Genomic DNA, 12,997 nt, shown 5'->3' with positions numbered 1-12,997 from the left:
TTGCTTTCTTCTGCTTGCCATTTGCTTGGTATATTTTTTTCCCACCCTTTTACCTTTAGTCTTTCTTTATCTTCACTTTTCAGCTGTGTATCTTGTAGACAGCATATTGATGGATTTTGGTGTTGGGGGGTTTTTTAAATTTTTTTTATTTTGGTTTTTTTATCCAATCTGATACTCTTTTTTTCTTCAATGGTGGATTTAAACCATTCACACTCAGTGTGATTATTGAGAGGCTAGGTTTTATTGCTATCATTTTGTTGAGGTGTTGTTTGGTGCTGTTGCTGGTTACTTTGGTCTGTCCTGCTTTCTGTGGCACCTCTGTAAGAAGGATGTCTCTCAGTGTTTCTTGCAATGCTGCTCTTGTTTTTATAAACACCCTTAGGCTCTGCTTTCCTGGGAATATCTTGATCTCTCCTTCATATTTGATAGACAGTTTTGCTGAATAGAGAATTCTTGCTTGACAGTTGTGTTCTTTGAGTGTTCGATATATGTCATTCCACTGTCTTCTTGCTCCCATGGCTTCTGCTGAGAAATCAGCCTTTAATCTTATTTGTTCTCCCTTGTATGTTACTCTTTGTTTCTCCCTAGCTGCTTTCAGAATTCTTATGTTTGGTTCTGACAAATGTGACTATGATATGCCTTGATCCTTTTCTTTTGGTGTCTCATCTATATGTGTTTGCTCAGCTTCATGAATAGAATATATATTCTGTCATTCTTCATTATACCTGGGGAGCTTTCCTGTATTGATTCTTCCACAACTTTTTCAGTGCCTTTACTTGCTTCTTTCTGTCTGGTATACCAATTATGCACATTATTCTTCTTGATGTTCACATTATTCTTAGGTTTTCTTCTTTTTCTTCCTTTTTGATTCTGTTTTTTGTCCTAGCAGATCAGTGATGGCAATTCTGCTTTCTATTTCACTGGTTCTGTGTTGCATCTTTTTAACTTTGTTCATATTTCCCTCCAACATGTTGACAGTATCTGAAACATTGATCCTCATGTTTTTGATTGTGGTTTCTTGTTTTTCAAGAGCCTCTAATGCTTTGTTTGTTTTTAATTGCATTGTTTTGGATTGTTTTCAAAGCTCCTCTTAGTTTTTGCTTGCTGTGTTCTGTAATTCTTCAAGTTTGTCTTTCACCCATTGAAAATATTTAATCATTGTTCTTTTAAATTCTGGGTCAGAAAGTTCCATCAGACTTTTTGGCTTTAAGAAATCCATTGATACTGTATCCCTTTTTGGGGGTGACATCTTCTTTTCAGTTTGTTTAGGGTGTGAGGTAGCCTCCTTCCTACATGACATTGCTGTGGTAGTTTTTCAGGCCTGAGGCAATAGCAGGTTCTTGGTCTGACATCATGGCTCCAGAGGAGGGTAGGGCAAATAATCTGTCTGGGTTTCTCTCTGAACTTTTGCGTCAATGGAGAGAAAAGCCCTGTGAATTAGCTGACGACTGCTGCAGCTAGGCCAATCCAAGGTGTTCCGTGCTAAAGGCAGCTAACGCTTTGGGAGGGGAGGGAAATGAAGTGGGTTCACCTGTGACATTGATGTTTGTGGTGCAGTTCAGAGGGGTGACAGTGGGTCATCCTCCAGGCAATAGGATTAGTGTGTCCAGGCTGTGGCACCAGGTCTTCCAGATGGTGGACCCAGGACCTCCTGGTGGCTCAGGCAGGACTTTGGATCACCTTTTTAAATTTTTTTTATGGGAAAAATATGGATTCCTTCCAGCCATTTTGCCAGGCATGGGTCCTCCAGATTTCTTGGCACAAGCTGGTGGACAACATGTCCAGGGCTGCATCTGTTTGTTTTTGTTGTTAGGTGTTTTCAAATCAGGTATGACTCATAACAACCCTGTGAATAAAAGTTCTGAGCCCTGTTCTATCCTGCACTAACCTCACACTTCCCTGACATACAATGATGCAGTAGTCATCATGTCAGTTCACCTAGTTAAAGGCCTTCCTCTCCTCTACTGACCCTCCACCCTTCCCGGCATCATGTCCTCCTACAAGAAATAGCCCCTCCTAGCAATATGCCCAAAGTATGTGAGGCAAAGTCTCATCATTCCTGCCTCCAAACAACACTGTGGCTGCACCCTCTCCAAAGTAGATCTGTTTGTTCTCTTAGCTGTCCATGGAATGTTCAGTGCTCTTCTTCAACACTACAGCTCAAAGGCATCAATTCATTTTCTGTCATCCTTATTCATTGTCCAGGTCTTGGATGCATATCCTGTCCTCCCACAGCTCATCTGATCTTCATTCGTGTTTAAGCCCTCAAATTTGTTCCTGAGACAGTTTTTAAATTCTGGTGGAATAGATTCAAGATCAACTTTTGGTTCTTGTGGATTTGATTTCATTTTCTTTAGCATTAGTTTGAATTTGCACATGACTAATTGATTGTCTCTTCTACAATCAGCACCAGGCCTAGTCTTCATAGCAGAAATTTAGCTTCTCCAATGATTCTTTCCACAGATGTATCAATTTGATTCCTGTGCACACCATCAGGTAAAGTCTATATGAATAGTAACTGTAATCTCTGTGTGATGATAACAGAAAGATTGAGGTTCTCGTTTATCTTAAGATCTTCAGAAGAAAGACTTGATTATCTACTTTAGAAAAAACTAGCCATTCGCATTCTTCAAGGAGATGGAAGAGGTAATCTCCAGTTTCATTTGGAATGGAAAGAAACCCTGAATAAGCAAAGACTCCTTAAAAATAGAAAAAAGGTAGGAGGCATCTCACTCCCTGATTTAAAATCCTACTACACTGCCATAGTGGTCAAGACAGCATGGTACTGGTACAACGACAGACACTTAGATCAATGGAATAGAATTGACAACCCAGAAATCAGCCCATCAACATGTGGTCACCTGATTTTTGACAAGTAGATGAAATCAGTTAAGTGGGGAAATGACAGCCTTTTTAACAAATGGTCCTGGCAAAATTGGAAAAATAGCTGCAAAAGACTTAAGCAAGATCCTCACCTCACTCCATATACAAAAATCAACTCAAGGCGGATCATGGATCTAGAACTAAAACCAAGGACTATAAACTTTATTAAAGAAAAGCTTGGAAGAACTCTAGTTGTCCTAATCCACAACATAAACAGTCTTCCAAGTATCCTGAAAAATCTACAACCAGGAGAAGATAAAATAGAAGAATGGGACCTGCTAAGAATCAAATCCCTATGCACATCTGAAATCTTCTCCAACACGGTAAAAAGGGAAGCCAGAGACTGGGTAAAAGTATTTGGGAATGACATGTCAGATAAGGGACTTATATCTAAAATTTATAAAATACTTGAGCACTGCAACAAGATAAAGGTAAATAATTCAATTGAAAAATGGTCACAGGATATGAACAGACACTTCACCAAAGAAGATATTCATATGGCCAACAAGCACCTGAAGAAATGTTCAAAATCCCTATCTCTAAGAGAGATGCAAATCAAAACAACTATGAGATATCATCTCACCCCAGTCAGAATAGCAAAATTTAACAGAACAACAAGCAGCAAATGCTGACAAGGTTGTGGCGAAACTGTAACTCGTATTCACTGTTGGTGGGATTGTAAAATGGTGCAACCATTGTGGAAGGCAGTATGGCACTTTCTCAAAAAGTTGTAAATAGAGATACCATTTGACCCAGCAATTTCACTACTGGGAATATATCCCAAACAGACCATAACTGACATTCATGCAGATATATGCACACCCATGTTTATTGCGGCTTTGTTCACAATAGCAAGGAGTTGGAAACAACCCAGGTGCCCATCAACAAACGAATGGATAGAGAAGCTGTGGTATATTCACACAATGGAATACTGGAATACTACTCTGCATTGAAAAACAACATGCAATATTATTCAAAATGGGTGACCTGACCCTGGAGGACATTATGCTGAGTAAAATATCTCAGTCACAAAAGGACAAATACTGCATGGTGCCACTGCTGTAAAACGGGACTGACATCAGCATTGGGGTAAGACTGAGAAAAACTGGATAAATTGCATATACTGCATTGAAACAGATGAGGGAAAGAATAATTTAAAAGCGATAAGGTATTATGCTTATCATAAGAGTCTACAATTAAGGTTGCATAGTGGAGTGTACTTGGGGCTGTGGGAGAGGTGCAGGGGGAATTGTATATCAAAGAAAGAATTTTTCTTTTACTTTTCAAAGAGAGGAGCAAACTGGGGCGGTGGGGCAGAAGGGAGGGCTGGGCAGGGAGAAAAGTGCAACAATGAATGAATGGAAATCCAAAATCTCTGTAAATTTTCATTAAAATTATTAAAATAAAATCTAAAAAAAAACCAAAACACAAAACTCTTTGGAACATAGTTTTGTTAGGAGTTCAATGTTGTTGTTGTGTACAATCAAGTTGGAACTGACCCATAGCTGACTCTCCAGCATGTTTTCAGAGGCACCTAATTGCACAGGAAGAGGAGATGGCTGTCTTTCTCCAATGAAGCAGTTGGTAGATGTAAACCATATACATTTGGGTTGGCAGTGCCATTCCTTACCACTAAGCCATAGTTGTTAAATAATTTGGGGCAAAAACACAGGATAGGAGAGTCAAAGGTAAATTAAAATCATAAAATGCCTTGCAGTTTCTGCTGGAACCTTGACAAATATTAGACCATAGCATAAGCCCATAACAGGTAAAGGCCCTAGTAGAGGGCAAAGACTAGTCCTTATTCAATCAGCACTGAAGAAGGCATAGTCTTACCTTATAAACCTTAGCTTATGTAAGCCAATTCCTAAGAAAGCTGACATGCACAGTAGAGAGCATCCCTGAAGCAATCTAGTTCTCATTTTAGGTACAAAAAAAATCAGTGACTTGAAGTGGAAACCTTCAGCAACATCATTCTTTGGCCCCAAACACCATGCACCTGCTTTGCATAAGACCTATCCCAGGAGGAAGTAGATTGGCTATGTAACTGTTCATAGCCCGCAGTTCTCTCTACCCTTTATCTTTTCTCAGAGAGTGACCCATTCCTCTCTCTGGAACATACTTTCTTTTCTCTAATAAACTCCTTTTACTTTCACTTCCACTTTTGTCTCCTCACTACCTTTCTCCAGAAGTAAGACAACTTTGACCATAGAGGCCAGGGCTGTAAGACCTATCAGTGGTTCCTTAAGAGCCATTTAAATTGCTGTACACTCTGGTGCCTTCATGGTGCTGCCTACTCTATTTTCTCCTACTGGACTCAATTCCTTGACCAGGTAAGAGACACTGAAGTCAAGAGGCTTGCTACATGGAAACACTTTGATGCCAAAATGCAGGAGTGCAAACTGTGCATGTGTGTCATCGCTGTTTAACTTGGTAACAGTTCAACAACAGTGCACATGGGCTCCCCATAAATTAACATTAACTTCACCACTAGTTTATTTCTTTTTTTAAGGTAGAAGAATTTTGAGGATTTTTGTGAGTATTGGTGTATGTGATCTATGAGTTATTTGACTTAGCTTAAAACCATGTTGGTTGACTTATAGAAGAAAAGCCTCGGAAGCGTATATATCTTCCCATTAATCTTAATTATGCCTCAAGCGTAGTAGAATGGAAAATGCTAAGAGGAGATTGTGTTCCCTCAATGTATATTGCTTGAATTTTTTATAATGAAAATTACTTTTATAATTAAAAAAAAATCCTTTATATTTCCCAAGGAGATCTCCACCATGCTTCTCTGACCTTGTTGTGCAACTTCCCAAGCACAATGTAATTCTAGGAGGAACAGTCCAAAGAGGATCGCACAACTTCCTGCCTCATTGCCTGCGTCTCCCCAAGTTAATTATTTCTTGTGCTCATTGGCAGGAAATGCATGACCTCCAGCTTTAAGCCTATTTAAAATGCTGACAAAGCAGGAATCCACCTGTCTCTGAGGTTTGCTCAATGCCAATATGATTTGCATTGCACAGTAATAGCCAGGATTAAGTTGCATGCAAGTACTTAACCGCTGTCTCTTCACAGTTCGCCAGTAACCATTAAGGGACCAAACAGGCCCACCTGAAATGAATCATGGGTAATAGCTATCACATTCCTGTGGTAAATGGAAGCTAAGTGGATACAAAATAAACTGTGACATTATTCTGCAATACATTAGGAGTAAAATTGTCTAAATGAACTGAAAATAATTACCTGCCAAGAGATTTGGAAAGGCAAGATTTTCTCTAGCTCCTTTCCAACTCCTTATCAGCTACAAAGGGAGAAGTGAGGAGAGAGGCATATGAAAACATCAGTGACCTGTAACTTCTCTCATGCGCTCACACATACACAGGCTGTGTGTGTTATGTTTGAAAAGTAAGAGAATCTTTGACAACCCAATCATTCACAGACCTTTCAAAGATGCATTCCATTGTTGAACAATCATTAACATTTGAAAAATGCAACCATTCTCTTTTCTTTCCCAGAGAAATATAAAATACTGTATTTACGGGGATTTTTTAATGCCTGGATAGTATTACTCTCAATAACTCCTCTAAACTCTCATATTTTTTTTAAACTCTCATTTTAATCCATTTCAAAAGGAAGTTTTTTGTACAAGTAAAAAAGAAGATACTATCACAGGATCTGTTCAGTAGAAACAATAGAATTGGTTTGTGCAGATGTAACATAATGCTTTCTATTTAGACAACATTTTATATTTTTTTCTGAAATTACTCCATTTAGTCATTGGTTTCTTAACTGTACCCAGTCTGAATTATAAAAGTGACAAAAAATATAAATGCACTATAAACTCAGAGACTCTGACCATGTTTTTGTTTTTCTTTTCTCCAAGCATCACTTACAGACTCTTCTGAGATCTGTGACTTTCACTCACACCCATCTTTGCTGTTTTCTCTTCCTTCCTTTGCTCAATGACTCTCTTTGGAGCTTGCACTCTGACCTCTGCTGTGTTGTTTCCTAATCATCTCCAGTCACTAAATTATCTGAGAGGTTGAAATTGAAGTAGTTATAAGCCAGCTTCACTTCCTTTTTCTTCAGCCACATAACAATGCTGCTTGCTGCCTGCTTGCATTCCTCTCCAGCCCTACCAATTTTCATCACCCATCTTTAAAAAACTAGTGTGAAACATCTACTTCTGACTAGCAACTCCTTCTCTCTACCTTTGTAACCATAACTTGCCTGTCTCACTCCACATTCTCAGTCTATGAGTCATCTTCATAGATCCTGACACATCTGAGACTCTGGCTCAACCATATCAGCACCAACTACCCATTAACTACTTTTGGTCCAGAGAACTCTTTGCCCCAACTCTTTGTCATTCCACACACCTACTCAATCAGCTTTTGCTTCTCTTGTGTGGAGTTTGATCCTGTTTGTAAAGAAATGGTGGTTTGCGCCTTCTTCCGTTTAAGCTCCTCTGCTTTGAGTAAGGTCCTTACTTCTGAATAGGAATCTTGTTACCGACCTGACCCTTCACTTGGGTGCTCAATGTCCAGAGAGCTTTATTAGAAGTGAACTGCAGCAGATACAGGCCATTCTCATAACTGAGCTCACTTAAGGAAAAGAGGTGGTTTACCTGCATTGACTTCTAACCCTGAGATTTTCCTTTCATCTCTAATTGAAGGAAACTGCTCTACTTCCATCTTGATTCAATCCCTACTCCCTACTTTCAACAGGCTCAAGAAATTATTTACATTGTCAACACTTCTCTGCTGGATTTCTATCCTATCCACAGACTCAAATCTCTTTCAGCCTAAAAACTCTCTTGACTCTATTTCCCCCTCAAAACAACCTTAATTTCTTCCTCTTTCTTTCACGTCTAATTTATTCTACAACTTTATGAATTCTGGTTCAGCTTTCCCCATCCCACACTCATCATAATTATCCATTAAACCAGTCTTACCAGCATCTGCATGTTTTATAAGAAATAAAAAAGTCTTCCAGCAGATGGGTTTGAATGAAAGCTTCTGAATAGACAAATGGAGAACTACTTAGTGTTGGCTCAAGTAAGGCTTATAAACACATAGCTATATTTGAGTCTAAACAATCAAGAGTAAGTATATCTAAACTTCTTGTTTAAACGAATAAAAATAAAGACTTTACATTAAGCATTTTCATTTACTAATTTAAGTTTCTAGGGAACCCTGGTGACGTAGTGGGTAAAGATCTGTGTAATCAATCCAACAGCAAGCTGTTCAGACCCACCAGCTGCTCAATGGGAGAGAGAAAGGCAATCTCCTCCTGTACTTCACCATCTTTGCCTCCAAGGAACATGCTGACTACACTTCCTTAAAGATAGTCTCGTTTGCTCTTCTGGCAGTCCTTGGATTAATCAATACTCTTCTCCAACACTTAATTCTAAGGTGTATATTATTATCCTCTCATTTTTATTCATTGTCCAACATTCAGATGCATAAGAAATAATTGATAACATGAAAAAGATGGAGAAAAGATTGACGCTGTCAACAATTTTATTTTACTTGGACATACAATTAGCACAAATAGTGACAGCAGTCAATAAATTAAAAGATATTTTGCATTGGGAAGCTATTCTGTTAAAGTTTTCTCCAAAATGTTAAAGAGCAAGGATGTCAGCGTAAAGACTAAGGTGTTCCTTCTCTAAGACATGGTCTTTTCAATTAATTACTTTCTTTGTTTCTTTTCTTAGCTCACCAGGTTGGGTTTTGATGTTATTTTTGTTTGCTTCTGGGTTTGTTTGGTTTGGTTATTTTTGCTTTCAAAATATAATTTTTTACTTTATTCTTGCACCTTTTTCCCCTCTCACTATTCTCTGCCTCCCCCAAACCACTTTACAGTGTACCCTTTGTTCCAGATTGTTGTCACACATATAAGGCATAATCATATATTCCTTTAGGACAGTTCTTCCCCTCATCTGTTCTATTGCACTGCTCATTATCTATCCACTCTTTCTCTAACTCCCCAGGTCTGTCCTATTTTATAACAACAATCTTATGTAGTATTTGTCCTTTTGTGACTGAGATAGTTTACTTAACATAATGTCCTACAGGCTCCACCACGTCGTGTAATATTTTACCAGTTCATTGTTTTTCAATGCTGTGTAGTATTTTATTATGTGAATACACCATAACCATAATTTTTCTATCCATTCATTTGTTGTGTTGATGAGTCCTTGGGTTGCTTTCATCTCTTTGCTATTGTGAATAACACAGCAATAAATATGGGTGTGCATACATCTATTTGAGTCATGGTTCTGGTTTCTTTAGGGTTTATTCCCAGTAGTGAGATTGCTGGATCAAACGGTATTTCTATTTCCAAATTTTTGAGAAAGTGCCCCACTATCTTCCATACTGGCTGCACCATTTTATAGTCCCATGTTTTCTCCACAACCAATACCAACATTTGTTGTTTGCTGCCCTGTTGAACTTTGCTTGGGTAAGATAATACCTCATAGTTGCTTTCAATTACTTTCTATGTATCTGAAAATTGGACAGTGAATAAAGATGACAGAAGAAGAATCAACATCTTGGAATTGTGGTGTTGGAGGAGAGGACTGAATACTCAGGGACTGCCAAAAGAACAAATTTATCTTGGAGGAAGTACAACCAGTGTGCTTCTTAGAGGCAAGGATAGTGAAACTTCATCTCTCATTCTTTGGGTGGGTTGTCAGCAGGCTTCAGTCCTTGGAAAATGATTTGTTGGAAATGGTGAAGGATCGGCTAAAGAGACTACTGCTAAGATCCTCTGCAAGATGGATTACTACAATAACTGTGGGTTTAAAAGCATATCTGAGACTGTGAGTAAGGCATAGGATAGGGCAATGTTCAGATCTATTGTGTACAGAGTTGCTATGAGTAGTCAACTTGATGTCACCTAACAACAATAGAAAACAATTAAAACTATCCTGGTTCAAATCAGGTGCTCCTCAGTCTTTAAACTGATATTCTTGCTCATTGGCACTCTGGAAAGGTCCTTAACAGCAATTTCCCCCAATTTAATGTCTTTTTCTTTTCAACTGCTGCTACTATGAGATAGAAAAGAAATAATCATTTTGGAGCTTGAAATAAGTTATTTGGCTTTTGACTTGACTAATGAAATCAAACCTATTATTTTCAAATCTATTTCAACTCAGAGCCCTACAGTGCACAATAGAATTGCACATAGAGTTTTCCATAGACTAAAAATCATTATAGGATCAGATTGCTAGGACTTCTTTCATGGAGTGATTGGTGGTTTCAAACTATTGACCTTTTAATTAGCAGCTGAATGCTCAACCATCATGCCACAAAGGCTTATAAAGTCTTGCAAAGAGCTTCAGATATCTATGTGATCTTTGCTCTCACAGTCTGTCTAGGACTCTTTATCCTTGACAATATGGTCCCTTGTTGGAAACCAAGAGCTTCTACCTTTTATAGAGCACTGCTCTGGCTATCCACAGGCTATATTCTTCTCCAGGAGGTAAAGTGACCACAGCAGAGTTGGTGACATGCCTATCTGGGCCCTACTACCTACTCTTCCCTGTTCAATCTTCTGGCCAAGTTTGGTGAAACTTGACTGGGAAGAGTGTCCATATTTTTGTGTGCATAAATCCTTGCTCTGAGTGTATTTAATGAATTGCACTGCATCTACACAACATACACACTACACATCATAACTCCTGTACCTGTGAGTATAACTCCATTAGGAACAAGGCTTTCTTTATCATCGTCATTGAGAGAGCTCTGGTGGTGTAGTCTACAGAGATTCAAATTTTAATCTAAAGGTCGTATTTCACTTGTGGTTTGAATTCATCAATGTCTTTGTGGGAGAAAGACACATAATCTCCTCCTCTGTAATTTACAGCCTTGGAAAACCTATGGAAGGTCAGGTTTGAACTTGATGGTAATGAGTGAGTAATTGTATTAACAAGGCCACATCAAGATACATTATTAAGTCAAATTAGGATTAGATCACATCTCAATAAGTTATTCTGATTTTGGTTAATGAAATGAAATAAACCATTATTGGTTTACTGATTTTGGTTAATGCTAGTTTACTGTTAAATTATTACATTCACTTTAAAAAAGAAATTCACTATATATTCTGAAGATAATTCTGTTAATGATAATATAGACATAATTGTAAAGTACTATATAGATAATACTTGACCCAATAATACTATACAGATAATATCCATACAAAGCTAAAAATAAAAGACTAGTTAATGTGTCTATTATTTAAATGTATGCTCTAACTCCTAAAACCAAAGATGAAAAAGAATTGAGGGTTGGGGTTTTTTTTCCTATCAGTTTTGTCTAACATATTTTGGGCATGTTATAATGAGGAAACAGTCCCTGAAGAAGGATGTCATGCCTGGAAGGACAGATAGTGGAGAAAAGGAAGATCATCAATAAGACAAATTGATATGGCGACTGTAACTTGACTTGGGGCACAGTAGAGATGGTGAGGTTTGTACAGGGTTTTGTTATGTTGTACCTAGGGTCTTTGTGAGTTGGAACCGACTTTATGGCACCTATCAACTAAATTCAGCAATCTGTAATGGATCAAACACATAATCAAGATACACTGGTAATAAGTGGTTGTTGGAAAATGAAAGTTGAAAATTAAGAAAGACAGGCAATTGGGAAAAGTCGTCATAGATATATGACATCAAAAATTATATAATAGAATTTTGCATAACCAAAAATGTATTAATTATAAATCACTCTTACAAATATAAATAATGACTTCATATGTAGAATTTGCTGCATAGGAATACACATAAATCAAATAAACTGTATTTGTTGAAACAGACAGTTGGAGAAGTTAATATTACCATTCAGAACAGGGCTAGCAGGCATCTGTGGGAAAGACCAGTAATTGCTAATTAAATAATAAATAAAAATAAGCTAATTAAAGTTGAAGCTAAGGAACATTAAAACAAGGTCAAGAGAGGGAAATATCATCACCTTGAGTATCTTGTTGTTATTGTTATGTGCTATCAAGCCACCTGTGATTCTATACACAGTACTTCTGAATCCTGTCCTATCCTGAACTAACCTTAACTGTCTCCAACACATCTGTCCCCATTACCCCAGTCACTGTGTCAATCCATTTCATCTGGGGTCTTCTCCTCTTGCACTGTCTCTCCACCCTTCCAATCATGATATCCATCTCCAAGGACAGGTCCCTCCTGGTAACATATCCAAAGAATGTGAGACAGAGCTTCAAAATCCTTGCCTCCAATACTACCAAAGGCAATTTACATGTTCAATGCAATCCCAATACAAATACCAATCCCTTTCTTCAATGAGATGGAAAAGGCAATCTCCAGTTTCATTTGGAATGAAAGAAGCCCCGAATAAGCAAATCACTCCTTAAAAATAGAAATAAGGTAGGAGGCATCTCACTCCCTGATTTAAAATTCTACTACACTGCCGTGGTGGTTATGACAGCATGGTACTGGTATAATGACAGACACATAGATCGATGGAATAGAATTGAGAACCTGGAAATCAGCCCATCTCTTTATGGTCAACTGATTTTTTGACAAGGAGATGAAATCAGGTGGGGAAACGATAGCGTTTTTAACAAATGGTGTTGGCAGAATTGGAAAAGTATCTGCAGAAGACTTAAGCAAGATCCACACCTCACTCCATATACAAAAACCAACTCAAGGTGGATCATAGACCTAGGACTAAAACCAAGGACTATAAACTTAATTAAAGAAAAGCGTGGAAGAACTCTAGTAGTCCTAATCCACAACATAAACAGTCTTCCAAGTATCCTGAAAAACTTACAACCAGGAGAAGATAAGATACATGAATGGGATCTTCTAAGAATCAAATCCCTATGCACATCGAAAAGCTTCTCCAATAGGGTAAAAAGGGAAGCCACAGACTGGGAAAAAGTGTTAGGACATGTCAGATAAGGGACTTATATCTAGAATTTATAAAATACTGAGCACCACAACAAGATAAAAGTAAATAATCCAATCAAAAAATGGGCACAGGATATGAACAGACACTTCACCAAAGAAGACATTCAGATGGCCAACAAGCACCTGAAGAAATGTGCAAAATCCCTAGCTCTAAGAGAGATG

This window comes from Elephantulus edwardii, unplaced genomic scaffold (assembly GCF_000299155.1).
Source record: "Elephantulus edwardii isolate Elephantulus edwardi_28Jun2011 unplaced genomic scaffold, EleEdw1.0 scaffold00025, whole genome shotgun sequence".
Classification (NCBI taxonomy): Eukaryota; Metazoa; Chordata; class Mammalia; order Macroscelidea; family Macroscelididae; genus Elephantulus; species Elephantulus edwardii.
This window is presented reverse-complemented; position numbering follows the sequence as displayed.